The following is a 16,753-nucleotide window of genomic DNA, read 5'->3' on the forward strand; positions in this document are numbered from 1 at the left end:
GTAGATATTGGGGTGGGGCAATTAAAAACCCTATATCTGGATCATAGAGGTAGCTGAGCTGGTCAGCCCTGGTTCACTCTCAACTTCCACATGCATGGATAGCTCTACTGCACTGCGCAGGTGAGGTGTTGGGCCTGTCCTCTTGAGTGCTACAGCAGGTGTGGGACAGGACTACTTCTCCCTCTCTGATGACTACAGTGCAAACTCTCCCAGCTGCCATTGATGGCCAGAGGTAAAGGGGCAATTTCTTTTCCTTACCCAATGTCACCAAATAGCAGACAAGTTTCAGGGATAGCTCACCCAACCCACCTACCACTAGGATCAGCACTACTATGCTGCCCAAGTGAGGTACAGGGATCACTCTCTTGAGTACTACAGCTGGCTAGGGACAAGGGCAGTTCTCCTGCTCTCATGACCCCTGATCCAGCTCTTCCAGGATGCCCAGGTGAGAAGTGGGGCCAGTTCTTCACAGCCCTCGGACGTCAATATATCTCAGGGAGACAGCCCAAAGCAAGGACATCTGCTTGGCCTTTGGTGGTTATAGACTCCTGCTACTGCAGGACCACAAACCCATAAGTGGCCTTGGGTGGCAGCACATGTCACAACCCCACCATGGTCCCAAGTGGCATCACTGGTTACTCATATCAGGCTGTTCTTCATTACTTTTGAGTCTCCCGTTCTGCCTCTCTTCATTGTGTCCACATCCTTCTGTTTCTCTTTCTCTTCTATTTCTCCACCACTTACTTGCTTGTTTTAGTGGTGTCCAGGGTCTCTGAGTATCTGTGTTTGTTTCAGGAGTGATCTCAAGAGTAACCAAGCAGGGATCATCTTAGGCATAGCCTTATGCAGCTTCAGACTGATGGTCATCTTAGGCAAGCTCCCTGTCTTGGTCCCATGACGTCACTCTGGTGGTCACTCCTCACTGGGACGCAACCAAATGTCCCTATATAAGGGTAATTTGTCTCTGGTTCTCTCTCTCTCTTATGGTCCACAGTCCCAGGCAGGGTTCTTCTAAGTCTAGAAGAACTTGCTCCCTTCCCTGGAAGCCTGCACTGCAGTAGACTGTCCTGACACCCTGGTGCCAAGATGGTGGTCATCTCGGGCGTGCTTTTTTTTTTTTCAGAGATTATTAGGCTATTAATCATTCAGTTGTGGATCAGAGCACTGAGCGTAGACATAGCCTCTCTCCTCTCTGCCCCTATTGACACACATGTGACACAGAAACCACAACTGCAATGCCTCTGGGGGCAGGTACCTTTTGATTTTTTTGGCTTCTTCTATAATGTACAATTATTTTTTTTTAATTAAAGCTGTTTATTTTCAACTGATACACAAAACATACATATTGTATGTGCTTATGGGGCCTCTTGTGATGCTCTAGTAGACTATGTGGTGTCTAATGTTTAACTGTTTAAGCATCACTATATTATAATTTAGCATTCCCTTGTAATAAAGCATTCTGATAACTTCTTCCAAAGTTTTACCGACCACCGTCAATGTCTTTAGCGACCCTATTGTAACTGCACTTATTTTGATGTGTTGTTACCATTCTACTCACCCGTTACAAAGCTGATTGATAAGATAGGCAAATATTGGGGTTTTTACAGTAAAATTATAACTTACTGTACAATGGTCAAAATTATAATATCATTCTCCTACAGACTGGGTGCTGTGTTTGACAGAATATCGTTTCCTTTCTTCAATGCATGTAATGTCTATATATATATATATATATATATATATATATATATATATATAATTTTTTTCAAATACCTTTTGTCAATTTCATAGATCCTTTATTTTTCTCTTTTATGGAAAAAGTGTACTCTTAGCTAGTTGGCTGTATACGTCATGTGCACACACACACGTGTGTGTATGTGTGTGAGCTGTTAGCCTTGTGAATGGCAGTGTTGATTTTATTTTGTTTTGTTTTTAAACAGTATGCTTCATCCACCCTATATGGCCAGTCTCATAATCTCACCTCTGTTCTGTAACTGAAATTTGGCACTGTTTGTCTAATATCTACTGCCCTTAGAAACCATCATTACATTGTCTGGCTCCATTCATTGTTTTTAAATGCCACACACACAAATAAAACAATGTGGTATTTACCATTCGTTTACCAACAGGTGCTCTTCAGAATCTTGGCATTTCTTTATTCAATTTAATCATTACCCTACTGGCAACTGCTGTCTGTAACAGCCAAATAAAATAATGATATTCCCACAGGGCTTTGAGAATTCCCAAACCCTTTGCAAAGATAGATCACTCACCTACGTGTGCTTATTCAGCTACAGAATTGTTTTTTGGGGAGTAGAAGTGAGCCCCTAAGATTTCTTGTTTAATGGTACACTTATGTCCTCTCCATACTTGTTGACAAATTAAAATCTGTAGAGTTGACAAGAGTAAGCAAAGATTTTGTTTTTGAGAAAATTTCCCAACTGAATAAGAAATACAACATTTAGTTTTTACATTAGAATTTATTTGCTTACAAACTTATCTGTAAACAATGTCAGGCAATTGTATATTTAAAATATAAATAGTCATGAATTTTGAATGTTGCCAATTTGTCCTTGGAATCAGTTTCTTCAATTATTTTACTGACTGGAAATTTTATTTATTTCTAGTTCTAAATGACTGACATTTCTTTAGCTGATTTCAGAAATACATGTTTCTCTTTTCCTTTCCCTTTCCTTCTTCATTTTCAACTTATTCCAGGAACAAAACCTAGCATTTCATCGTGTAAGGGGCTTTGCCTCAGTGTTGTATTCTCAGCGTAGTGGGAATGTACTACATGCAACATCATAGTACTGTTTTGTCTGGGTATACTGCTCTTGGTGAGTTTTAGGGTAGTAAAAAGACTTAATTAATAAAACAACTGCTCATAATAATTACTACATGGTGAAGGGAGACTTTATCATAAGAATAACTAAAATGCTAATATTTGTAAATAAAAAATACTAAACATTTCGGTAGAATTACAGGCACATCAAGATTTTTCATTTTCATTTTCAATCTATCTTATGGAAATGACAATGTTGGTAGGCTTAGGTATCATTTATTTACTCCTGATATCTCAAAATGCTAATTCCAAGCCAAAGGACTCAGTGGTAGTGTATAAAAAAATAAAAATAAAAACAACAATAAAAAAAACAACCCTTACTGTTCTAACCAAATTTCCTTTCTGCTGTGTTGGTCCTTAGATGGAAGACATCATGTTTATATGCACTGTTACCTAAACTTGAGATTATTTTTTACATCATATGGAAAAAGGCTATTGAGCCACTTTCAATGGAGAAGATTGGTAATGACTGAACGACGATGGATTCACTGTTCTCAGAACCCTCTCTACACCTAAGTAGGATAAACTTCCCTGCACCCTGCAGGACACGTAAAGAACTAGTGGATATTAGAACCCTGCTTGTCGTGCTTGCAGCACTGTACCCGGGTGGACCTTTGACCAACATTTCTTCCAATTTGGACAAAGGTAGTGTCTGAAAGAATATTACCTACTGCAGGGATAATAGTAAGCAACGGTTTGTAATGGTGCTCTAAGGTTTGAAACACGTTTGATCTCTTTCGAGTCACTCTATGTATTGTTGGTGTCACTGGGGTCAATACAAAATTTAAGAATGTAAGTTTATGGAAATGAAGAGTTTTTTTCCCGAGGTCAAATAGGGTAGTTGGTGAAAATGTTGATGTACTTAACTAGTGGCTCTAAGTCCTTTCTAATACAGCAAGCTATGTCATAATTTAAGTGGTGACACAACTATCAGGGATCGTTCAGACATCTTTGATCCAAGAATCTAAATCAATTCTATTATTAATTGCCTTTTGTGCTTCTCTGTAAATTGCATAATTTAATTATTAAGGTTTTTTTTTTCTTACTCCAAGATTGCAGTGATTTATACTCATGACTCTTCTCCAGTCTGTTCACTTCAGCACCCCAGTGACCAGATCTTTTTTTGATTGCTTTACCTCGCTTTTGTTTACTACTAATTAGGTTGATCTTAGCAATGAGGGAATCATCTGAGGGTTAGTGTCAAATCGTTTCACTGCACAGCCAACAGTGTTGACTGATGATACAAAATGCACTTGGCACAGAAAGCTGAGATCCTAATTTGGCACCCCTACCTTATTTCAATTACACGGGTTTTGACACTACCTGTTAATTTGTAATCTCAGAATAACATTGTTGCAGTCAGGAATGATTTGAGCACTATGTGCTATAAAAGCCATTTTATTTATTCTATTCTAATTCTATTATCTATTCTAATGCAGTGCTTTTATATTGCAGCTTTTAAAAAGAGGCTTTGAGTTATATATTTACCTAGCTATGCAATGTTATCTTATGCTATCGATCTTAATTTTGCAATAGTTTGTGACTATCATGAATTTTTACATTTAATAATGATGTTTTAATTTAAAATGTTCACTTTTCTATCTTCACATCAAATGAATTCATCCTGAGTTTAAATTTCCTTTGGTCTTCCGTGGGATATTCTGAATACCAACGTTGTTTTATGAAAAGTTGGCATAGAAACCTGAATGTGGCCATGGTATTTACAAAGTAGATGAGACATGGCTGATTTTGACTGTACTTGTTAAATAATTAAATACATAAAACCACAGATGGGAGGTGATTTTATTTGTTTTAAAATTGCTGTACTTTTTTTTTTTAAAGAGCAGTTTCATTTAATTTAGAATAAAAATGTGAAAAAATACTAAGCGAGTTCCTTAACAAGGCACAGATACTTGGCATGATGAATAGAAAGCTCTGTACTGTTGACTCAACAAAAGCATAAGAATGACATAGTAACAGAGTTTAGGACATTACCAAGAAGCCATCCAGGCAGTGGTGGCACATGCCTTTAATCTTAGCATTCCGAAGGCAGAGAGGGGCAGATTTCTGTGAGTTTGAGGCAAGCTTGGCCTACAAATGGAATCCTGAAACAGCCAGGACACAGAGAAACCCTGGTTTTAAAAACAAAAGCAAAGACAAAAAAAAGAAAGAAAGAAAGAAAGAAAGAAAGAAAGAAAGAAAGAAAGAAAGAAAGAAAGAAAGAAAGAAAAGAATTCATACCTGGGGTCTGAACTCGCTAAAGACAAGCAATGAAACCAAACCAAACCAGGCATGGTAGGGCACATCTGTAATCACAGCAGAAAGAAAGGTAAATATACAGGGTTAAAGATTCGCTGATTCGCTGAGATATAAAACAAATTACAGGCTAGCCTGAGCTACAGAGTAGGCCCCTATCTCAATATAAATAAAAACCTCAATGATTCTGAATTTTTAAAGCATACTTTCATTACTAGTGAGAATGATTGCAATTACTTCAAAACCAATTGTAGCTGAAACGTTGAAAAGAAGCTAAATCTCAAAAGTCATAATGCAAATAATCACACCTGTTATGTGGGGGTCCAGTGGATAGCCCACACTTTATGTGAATATTTTCAGTGATAGTTGTACTCAAGGAGTCAACAATATTAACAATAGAGAAAGGAGTCAACTGATGGAGGGATAACGAACCTATGGTACCTGTATACAATGTAATCCTATCTCAATTCCATTCAAATAGATGCTACTGAGAAGCATATAGGGTGAGATGACCCGGATCAAGGAAGACAAATGTCTCATGTTCTCACTTGTAGGTGGGTTTTCGCGTCTGAAATTTAGATTGGTGTGCTTAATAGATAGAGTAACCATAGAATCCAGGAAGCCAGAGAGAGCGTCAGGGGAGAGGGGGAAGAAAGATCTTAAGGGAGGAGAGAATGATAGACCGCGGTTGATACAAAGGAGGAAAAGGGATAACGAAGAGGGATGCTTAGGTGCGTAGATGAGTGGAAGAGTAGGGCCGTGGAAAAGTTGGAAGAGAGGTAGCCGACACTTTAGAATGTTTGAAAAAGTCGTATGGAGACCTGCTATTTTATAACTTTCCTAAGTATATATAAATATCCATATAACAGATTTTACTTAGAACTTGTTCAAGGGATTTTGCTCATTCCTGAAGCCATAAATTGCCAAATAAAGAGCCCAGTGCCAGGTGTGAGTCACTTTCCTTGAAGTTATTGGTCATAGGTGTCCCAAAGAACCACCAAAAGCGAATATTGCTATCACTCTTGACTCTCCATAAGAAATTGATAGTAAGACACTCTAGCTGAAGACTCTACATACATTGGTCACAAAACAAGAGAATCGGGTCATTACTCTCCAGGAAGTGTTTTCCTTTGGTCTAGCGTTCATAGTACATGAAGATGCTACACATGACCTTGGAGTTAGGGGATTCATTAACGATCTAACCCGTCTGTGAACCCTGTGAAATGCAATAATAGATGCCCTGAGTGCCCATGGTTGCAATGGTGCCCCAAATACTATGTTGTAACTACCCTTTTCTCTTTGGGGTTGTATGCCAAACCTATAGGGAGAAATATATACATGGTACTACCGATCTGTTTAAGAACCAATGGTTGGGGAGATCATGTGACCCAGGGGTGAACCTACTACTATTATTTTGTTTATTGGACACAGTAAAAAAAAACTGCTTTTTGAATTTTTGTTTCTGTACCTGTAGTTTAATGCACCTCTCAGGGGTGTCTATACGGGTAGAGGATAATGGTTAAGATAGGAACTCACAACTGGTCTACATGCAGAGAGGAAGTAGATGCCAAGAAATTAGACACAAATAGGACATCTGTATTCGCAGGACCCTGGCACTGCTGTGAAAATGCTGTCAGAATGATTCTAAGAGCCAGAGGTCAGAAGAACTGGACCCAACCATGAAAGGAGCCCTGTACTCCTCATAGCAGCTATGTTTGGTTGCACAGATCAAGCCAGTATACATTTTAGCATGGAGTGGGAAGGAGCTCATGAGACCCTCCCCTAACTGAGTTACAGTTGACCACTTCTAGGGGGAGAGTCAGGATTTTTTATTATTAATTACACTTTATTCATTTTGTATCCCCCCATAAGCCCCTTCCTCCTACCCTCCCGATCCCACCCTCCCTCCCCTTTCTTCATGCATGCCCCTACCCAAGTCCACTGATAGGGGAGGTCCTCCTCTCCTTCCTTCTGATCTTATTCTATCAGATCACATCAGGAATGGCTGCATTGTCTTCTTCTGTGGCCTGGTAAGGCTGCTCCCCCCTTAGGGGGAGGTGATCAAAGAGCAGGCCAATCAGTTTATGTCAGAGGAAGTCCCTCTTCCCATCACTATGTAAGTCACTTTCACACTAAACTGCCATGGGCTACATCTGTGCAGGGGTTCTAGGTTATCTCCATGAATAGTCCTTTGTTGGAGTATGAGTCTCTGGGAAGTTCCCAGTGTTCAAATTTTCTTGTTCTGTTGCTCTCCTTGTGGAGTTCCTGTCCTCTCCAGCTCTTGCTATTTCCCACTTCTTACATAAAATTCCATTCACTCTGCCCAACAGTTGGTCATCAGGCTCAGCATCTGCTTTGATAGTCTGCAGGGCAGAGGCTTTCAGATGCCCTCTGTGGCAGGTTCCTAGGTTGTTTCCTGTTTTCTTCTTCTGGCTTTCAGAGGCCCTCTGTAGCAGGTTCCTAGGTTGTTTCCTGTTTTCTTCTTCTGGCTTTCAGAGGCCCTCTGTAGCAGGTTCTTAGGTTGTTTCCTGTTCTTCTTCTAATGTCCATCCTCTTTGCCTTTCAGGATGGGAATTGAGCATTTTAGTTAGGGTCCTCTCTTTTGCTTAGTTTGTTTAGTCTACGGCCATACCACCCTGAACGCGCCCGATCTCGTCTGAGTCAGGATTTTTTTCTTTTTTTGTTTTCAAATGTGTGGCTCGTGGTGGGCTGACTAGTTTCTAGTATATGCCTCTCCCTCCCCGCCCCAAAGCATATAGACAGCTGGAATTGAAGTCCATAAGATATTAATTAAAACAAGGAAATCATGAAATTTTCCAGCAAATGGGTGGAACTAGAAAAGATCATCCTGAATGAGGTAACCCAGAAGCAGAAAAATACGCATGCTATATACTCACTTATAAGTGGATATTAACCATATAATATAGACTAAACATACTAAAATTTACAGACCTAAAGATTCTAAATAGCCAGGAGGATTCTAGGGAAGATGCTTCACTTTCATTCAGAAGGGAAAACAGGATAGACACCAGAAACAGTAGAAGAGAGGGAACAGGATGGAAGCCTACCACAGATGTTCTCTAAAAGACTACACCTAGCAGGGGATCAGAGCAGATGCAGAGACTCACAGCCAAACTTTGGACAGAGCATAGGGAGTCTAATTGAAGAAGGGGGATACAGAAGAACCTGGAGGGGACAGGAGCCCCACAAGGAGACCAAAAAAGCAAATAAATAAATAAATAAATAAATAAATAAATAAATAAATAAATAAATAAATAAATAGATATAAAAGCCAAAAAAATGGGGCACAGGGGAAATTTCAGAGACTGATGCATCAATCAAAGAACATGCATAGCATGCATAGATAGGACCTCCTGAGATGTACTCAGTAGATAATTCAGTCTCTATGTAAGTTCCCTAGTAAGGGGAAAAGAGACAGTCTCTGATATGAACTCACTCAAGTGCCTGCTCTTATTTGATCACTTCTCCCCAGTGGGATTACCTAGCCAGCCTACAGAGGAAGAGGATCCAGGCAGTCCTGATGTGCCTGATAGGCTAGGGTCAGACAGTAGTGGAGAAGGACTTCCCCTATCAGTGGACTAGAGGAGAATGATAGTGGAGGAAGAAGAAGGGAGGGTGGGACCCGGAGGAGAAGAGGGAGGGGGCTACAACTAGGATACAAAGTGAATTGTAAAACAATAATAATTATAATAATAAAAAGAAAAAATAAAAAAGTAAGTAAAAAATAAATAAGGATATAAAGTAGGCTGGAAAGGTGGAGTGTATCAGAGAGGAATAGGGGAGGAGTTGAGTGATATGATAAAACTATACAATTCTCCTATACAATTCTCAAAGAATTAAAAAGTGTCTTTGTTGTATACTTGAGCATCTTCTGGATATTTGCCTAGGAGTGGTATAGCTGGATCTTGAGGTAGCACTATTCCTAATTGTCTGAGGAAGCACCAGACTGGTTTCCAAAGTGGCTGTACAAGTTTACATTCCCACCAGCAACAGAGAGGGTGTTCCCCATTCTCCACATCCTTCCTCTCCAACATGTGTTGTCACTTGAGTTCTTGATCTTAGCCATTCTCTTGGGTGTCCATAGCAGCTTTATTCATAAGAGCCAGAATCTAGAAACAATGCGGATGTCCCTCAACTGATGAATGGATATAGAAATTGTGGTATGTTTACACAATGGAATATTACTCAGCAATAAAAAATCAAAAAGGAAATCCTTTCCCAGTCTGTAGGCTGTCATTTTGTTCTGTTAACAGTGTCCTTTGCTTTACAGAAGCTTTTCCGTTTCATAAGGTCCCATTTATTGATTGTTGCTCTTAGAGCCTATGCTGTTGGTGTTCTTTTCAGGAAGTTTTCTTCTGTGCCAATGAGTTTAAGGTTTTTCCTTACTTTTTCTTCTATCAGATTTAATGTGTTTGGTTTTATGTTGAGGTCTTTGATCCACTTGGACTTTAGTTTTGTACAGGGTGAAAAATACGGATCTATTTACATTTTCTACATGTAGATATCCAGTTAGATCAGTATCATTTGTTGAAGATGCTATCTTTTTACCATTGAATGGTTTTGGCTTCTTTGTATCCATAGGTGTGTGAGTTTATTTTTGGGTCTCTTACTTGATCCACCATTCTATTTCTATGTCAGTACCATGTAGGTTTTTATTACTATCACCAAACCTACTCCTGACAGAGGGCTAATATCCAGAATATATAAAGAACTCAAGAAGTTAAACAGCAACAAATCAAGTAAACCAAATAAAAATGGGGCACAGAACTCAACAGAGAATTCTCAATAAAGGAATATCGAATGGCAGAGAAACACTTAAAGAAATTATTAACATCCTTAGTCATCAGGGAAATGCAAATCAAAATGACTCTGAGATTTCACCTTAAACCCATCAGAATGGCTAAGATCAAAAACTCAAGTGACAACACATGCTGGAGAAGATGTAGAGAAAGTGGGACACTTCCTCTGTTGCTGGTGGGAATGTAAACTTGTACAATCACTTTGCAAATCAATCTGGCACTTTCTCAGACAGTTAGGAATAGTACTACTTCAAGATCCAGATATACCATTCTAAGCCATATATCCAAAAGATGCTCAAGGACATTTGTTCAGTCATGTTAGTAGCAGCTTTATTTGTAATAACCAGAATCTGGAAACAACCTAGATGTCCCTCAACTGAGGAATGGATACAGAAATTATTGTACATTTACACAATGTAATACTACTCAGCAATTAAGAACAAAGAAATCATGAAATTTGCAGGCAAATGGTGGGATCTAGAAAAGATCATCCTGAGTGATGTATTCCAGAAGCAGAAAGATACATATGGTATATACTCACTTATAAGTGGATATTAGACATATAATATAGGATAAACATATTAAAATCTGCACACCTAAAGAAGCTAAGCAAGAAAGAGGACCCTGAATAAGATGATCAATCCTCATTCAGAAAGGCAAAGAGAATGAACATCAGAAGAGGGAGAAAAGAGGAACAGAACAGGAGCCTACCACAGAGAGCATCTGAAAGACTCCACCCAGCAGGGTTTTAAAGAAGATGCTGAGACTCACAGCCAATCTTTGGGCAGAGTGCTGTGAATCTTAGGAAAGAAGGGGGAGAGAGAAAGACTTGGTGGGGGCAGGAGCTCCATAAGGAGACCAACAGAACTAAAAATCTGGGCCCAGAGGTCTTTGCAGAGCCTGAAACTCCAACCAAGGAACATTCATGGAGATAACCTAGAACCCCTGAACAGGTGTAACCCATGGCAGCTCAGTCTCTGAGTGGGTTCCCTAGTATGTGGAGCAGAGGATGTCTCTGACATTTACTCAGAGGCTGGCACTTTGATCACCTCCCCCTGAGGGCAGACAGCCTTACCAGGCCATAGAGGAAAACAATGCAGGCAATCATGATGATACCTGATAGGCTAGGGTCAGATGGAAGGGGAGAAGGACCTCCCCTATCAGTGGACTATGGGAGTGTCTTAGTAGTGGAAGAGGTAGGGAGGGCTTGATTGTGTGGAGATGAGGAAGGGGCTACAGCTGGGATACATATTGAGTAAATTATATTAAATAAAAAAAGAAATAATAAAGGAAAATGTGGAATCAGTATAAAAGTAATAAAAAATAATTAATAAAATATTTTTAAAAGAAATAATGGTGAGAGAGATAAGTTGGTGACCCTGGACAGAGTTGGAGGGAGGCATCCTGTGTGTGAGGAGGACTATTAAATATGATAAACTCTATTGCATATATGTATATTTATTATATATATGAAATATTCAAAGAATAAACAAAAAATAAATATTCAATAATCACCAATGTAGTAACTGATAAAGTATATTTTAATCTTGAATTTGTTTTTTTTTTTTTTTTTTTTTGCAATTCTCTACAATGTGCTACTGTGAGTCTGTGACAAACGCAAATTGCTTCTAAACAAGTGAGTGGATGATTCTCATTTTAGAATAGCAAAGGGTGTATTACAAATATTTGTGTTAAAACATTGAGACTGTTTAGTTGAAACCTGCTATCATAGATTAGTTTAAGCTAACAACCAGTAACTGTTATACAACAGGAGCACAAAAAGAGTAAAAGGGTGGTTGCTTTTTGCCATGTGCATGTTTCTAATTCTTTAAATAGTTTTAATAATGAGCAATTACACCATGGAAACAATTTTCTTATAAAATTCAATAAACAGAAGATTATTTTATTTTCATGATGATTTAGCAGCCTTGCAGTTTTAGTTTATTTTGTATTGTAGTAATCTGAAACTATGCAATGTTCAAGAACTGAAGAATACATGCTTTTGCTTTCTAAATCCCAGCCCAATGTGTAGGCAGATGCTGATTCCTTTGGGAGTCACATATTTCTTGTAAAGGACATATGATGATAACAAAACATGTGCTAACTGTTGTCTTCCTATGTACAAAACATTGATCTCTTCAACCATTTGGCATTGGTGTAAAAGACTATTTGAAATGTTTATGAAGGAAATGTTTATTTTCTAATATGCTGGAGCCTGGCAGGTTAAAGGCTTCCTGTCTAATGTAACATTGCATCACATGAAGCACTAAGGTTCATGATGCCTTTATAAAGGCATCATCTCTCCAATTAAGGCAAGACCCTCGTGATCTAATCATAGTTTGATGCTCCCATCTCTTTAAAGTTAGTGCTATCAAATTTCAAGATGAATTTTGGAGGGGACAAACATTCAAGCCATATCACTGAACATTTCTTTTGCTACATTCAATGTTGTTTCTTAAAGTTATTCAGAAATATGTTTGAATATACTCACATATAGGCATTGTACAGGGAATTAATATTCAAGGTCAGATATTGTTTTCTAACTAAGGGAAACACTGAATGATTTTTGGATGAGATGCTGAGAAACTGAAGAATACTTCAAAGACAAGCAGGACTAGGAGTAGGCTCTGAGAACCACACTCTGTAAGGAAAGTTTAAACGTGCTTTATGAAAGTTATTCCAAAGAGATAAAACTTTGCAAGCTACATGACTGCTATTTTTGAGTATGTCCTGAAGATCAAATCATTTTAATTTCCCAAGCCAGAAAGCAGGAATATGCTATAAGAAATGATGTTTCAGCTTAATTCAAGGAAAAAAACTTCTTGACCTTTGTGCCCTTTCATTCCTTTGCTGCATATTTTCTGTATTGGATAAATGAACTGAATCACAAGGCTAGAGGAAGGGAACACAGAGAGGGGAATTCTACATGGATACAATGGCTGGAGTCCTTTCTAATTCTAATCCGTTTGACTACTAGTTTGAAATATCGGTCACAATTTATGTCAGTAATTTGATACAAAACTGAACTATATTAGTTCAAACCAGGCTCACCTTTTTTTTTTTTTTTTTAGGTCAAAAATCCCACTTGTCTTTTGACACCCAGTTACCTCCACTGGCCTCCTTGAGGACACACTGACACCAAGAGAAGTGAGTCTCTGTCTCCTACACTCCATGATAGCAATTACTGTTTCACTCTAGGGAGAAATAGTAACTCATCTTAAGTTCCTTGCACTCATTAAATTTCCATAATTAACACAGCTTCTGTGACTAATGAATCCTTGTTTTCTTCCTGGTTCCTCTTAAGAGAACCCATTGGTGTCTAGAAAACACGGAAACAAGGAAAAGTTCTTTGAGAATGTCACTAATACTAAAAGTCGTGTGGCACCACTCTGCTGAAAATGTTTTTATTTACTCAGAAGAGGTGATGAGATGAGGCTTTACTAATACATGTTGTGTACTGATCCCAAAAGGTTTCTATCTAACTATCCCTAAGCCTAGGCCTGGATGCTTCTAACCTACTTACAGTCTAATCTTCTCAAGCCCAGACCTTGTAGGTTTGAGCTTTCAGCCTCCATCTGCTGATATAGGCCGAGAATGTTTACAGCCTCTAAGTTTTAAAGCTGAATAAGCTAACCCTTTCTGGTTCTTTCTGAATTCTGACTGGCTAGTTCATCTCAGCTGTGCTGTCTCAAAACTCCTCTCTAGGCTGACTGATTCAAACTGGCTTCTCTCTGCTTCGCACTACATTGCTCTGCTTGGAAAAAAAAAAAAAGTTGCCTGTGAACTCCACAAACTCAGATGCACTCAACTAAACCGTACCAAACTGCACTTAACTGTACTAGCAAATTCTACTGCACTGTCTCCACAAATGTTACTTTCTTTGCCCTGCTCCTAAGTAGCTTCTCTTTCCTTGCTGTTCTTGTGAATGTTGGGCATAGCCTATTTATGACTTACTCTGTCAAATCTTTTACTTTGTCTGTCCCTAAATTAGATGCCATTGTTTGGGATTAAAGGTGAATACTAAAGACATGTCTGTATTCCAGCCAGAGGGATTAAAGGAGTATACTATGGGCAGATCACACAGACCTAGGTCTTTGGATTTGATCCCTTGCAATAGGAGCCATGTTACTGGATGAAATACCTTTATACCCTGTTTATAATTTAGAGATTTCCTTGGAATTTGACATCTTTCTCTATCTCCATTAGGAGAATATAATACACCTTACTGAAAAAGCAATCAATACTGGATAATTTGAGCTTCTACAAGAGGGCAGAATTTGCTGCACTACTCTTAATATAGTAAGTATCATAACTGTTTCAGATTTTCTCACCTTTTTTGTTTAATGTGCATGATTCTAGACAGTTTCAGAAATGTCTTATACTTATATCTTGAGGAATTGTTTAGAAAATAATTACATTCATTTGCTCACTAAGGAAAAAATACCCAAAGTCTTTTCACAATAATTTATTTTTAAATTTATTTATTTATTTATTTATTTATTTATTTATTTATTACAGTTTAACTTTGTATCCCATCTGCAGCCCCCTCCCTCATCTCCTTCCAGTCCCATCCACCCTGCCTCTTCTCCTTTTATGCCCTTTCCTTACTGAAAAGGGAAGACCTCCTCCCCTTCTATCTGACCCTAGCCTATCAGTTCTCATCAGGGCTGGCTGCATCATCTTCCTCTGTTGCCTGGTAAGGCTGCTCCCCACTCAGGGGGAGATGATCAAAGAGCCAGCCACTGAGTTCATGTCAGAGACAGCCCCTGCCCCCTTACTAGGGAACCCAATTGGAAACTGAGCCACCAATGGGCTTCCTTTGAACAGAGGGTCTAGTTCCCTAGTTCCTCTCTATGCATGGTCCTTAGTTGAAGTATCTGTCTCTGCAGGCCATCCTGGGCCCAGGTATTTTGGCTCTTTTGTTCTCCTTTTGTAGTTTTTGTCCCTCCCAGGTCTTTCTACCTCCTTCTTCTTCCATAAGGTTTCCGGCACTCTACCCAAACCCAAAGTTTGGCTATGAGTCTCGGTGTCTCCTTCAATGCCTGGTGGGTAGAGTCTTTCAGAGGTCTTCTGTGGAAGGCTCCTTTCCTATTCCTGGTCTTCTACTTCTGATGTCTTTTTTGTTTTTCCTTCTGAGTGAGGTTGCAGCCTCTTCTTTAGGGTCCTCCTGGTTGTTTAGCTTCTTTAGGGCTATAGATTTTAGTATGTTTATCCTATATATTGTACGGCTAATAATTTTTGTTTCATTTTATGTGTAAGACTGCTTTACCTGCATGTATGTCTAGGCAGCATGCTTTTGACCATTATTATTTCATAAGGAATGGGTAAGGGGCTCACTAAGGAACTATTGTCAGTTAATGATTTTTTTTGGGAGAAGTGGTAGTGTCAATTTGTTCAGTGGTGTAGCCAGGGGTAATTAGCTATTGCTTCAGTAAATAACTCCTAAACCAAGCTTATGCAAGCAGTCCTTGTTAAACTCAGGCAGTAAAAAAAACAGGACATAAGTGTAGAAGAGGGACACATTAGGAAGAGAAGTTTCCATTGGAAAGGGGAATAAAAGAAGATGGTAAGGTAAATGTTATTTAAATACATGATATACATGTATAACACTGATTCAAGAAAGAAAGAGTGAAATATACAGTTGGATATGGAATTGTGTGTGCTGTTCAGGCTAGTACTGAAGCACACTTATTCTTTTTTGTTTTTGTTTTTTCCTTATTGAAGATATTTTTCCGTCATAGAATTTCTTCTGATTATGGGTTCTCCTCTCAGTTCCTCCCACCTCCCTTTCCATCTGGATTCACTCCCATTCTGTTGCTCATTAGAAAACAAACAGGCTTTTAAGTGATAATAATAATAAATACAGTAAGATAAAACAAAAACTAACACATCAGTGTTGGACCAAAACACAAACAACAAAACCAAAAATCAACATACAAACAAAACCCAGAAGAAAATAATCTTTTTTGTGTGAAGACACAAAAAAGAGACGCACCCACTCATTCCCACACTCAGGAATCCCATAAAATTACTAAGCTGGAAGCCATAAAATACATGCAGAGGACCTGGTTCAGACCCATGCAGGCCCTGTGCATTCTGCCTCAGTCTCTGTACGTTCAGAGGAGCTTTAATCATTTGATTTAGAGGGCCTTGTTTTTCCTACTTTTCTTTATCTTTTCCAGGCTTATACACTCTTTATGCTTTCTCTACCACAGGGTTTCCTGAACCCTGCGTAGAGGAATTCGTTGTTCACATCCCATTTGTGGCTATTGAACAATCAATCATTCTGTATAAAGACAAGCACATTTACAAGGATTCAAACACCACAGAGAATTAAATCCAGCATACTAGTAGATTGCCTGTGACCAGTACCATGTCACTCTCCCTGATGGGGGTGGATAAAAATATTACTATATTAAAGTTTGTTAAGGGGGAATTTGACAGTTTGGGAATCAAAATTTCGTTAACATAGCCTTAGTATCTAATAAATTTCTTCTTCCACATCTCTCTCTCCCATGTCATATATTTGCTTATATAAATTTCTCAGGAAAAGGAAGTCATAAGACACCATTACCCTCTGAACCTTCCCTACACTTCTCCAGGTCTTCACAGCACAGTACCATAGCTATCAATGTTTAGGGCTTACTTAAATTTTCTCAGCAATTTAAGATACAACTAGTTTCAAGGAAAGTAGTAAAAATGTTTTCTCTTTGCAATGAATATTGAATTCATTTCTACACCCTGCATCTTCTACACTAAGAAGACACAAAAAGCAATTGCAAAGTTCATACAGAGGGTGGAGAAGTCTGATATTCCTGAAAGAAAAGATACTCTG

The 16,753-nt window shown here is 38.7% G+C and overlaps 1 non-coding gene across 1 annotated transcript; it reads right to left on the bottom strand.

Annotated features, from left to right (window-relative positions):
- Positions 1 to 1,125: 1,125 nt before the first annotated feature.
- Positions 1,126 to 1,252, bottom strand: LOC129670345 (small nucleolar RNA SNORA17). The gene has a single exon (XR_008719177.1). It is a non-coding gene; the product is annotated as a small nucleolar RNA SNORA17 (small nucleolar RNA).
- Between the last annotated feature and the right edge of the window lie 15,501 nt (positions 1,253 to 16,753).

The sequence above is a fragment of the Psammomys obesus genome, unplaced genomic scaffold, assembly GCF_907164565.1.
Source record: "Psammomys obesus unplaced genomic scaffold, mPsaObe1.curated_primary_1811, whole genome shotgun sequence".
Taxonomy (NCBI): Eukaryota; Metazoa; Chordata; class Mammalia; order Rodentia; family Muridae; genus Psammomys; species Psammomys obesus.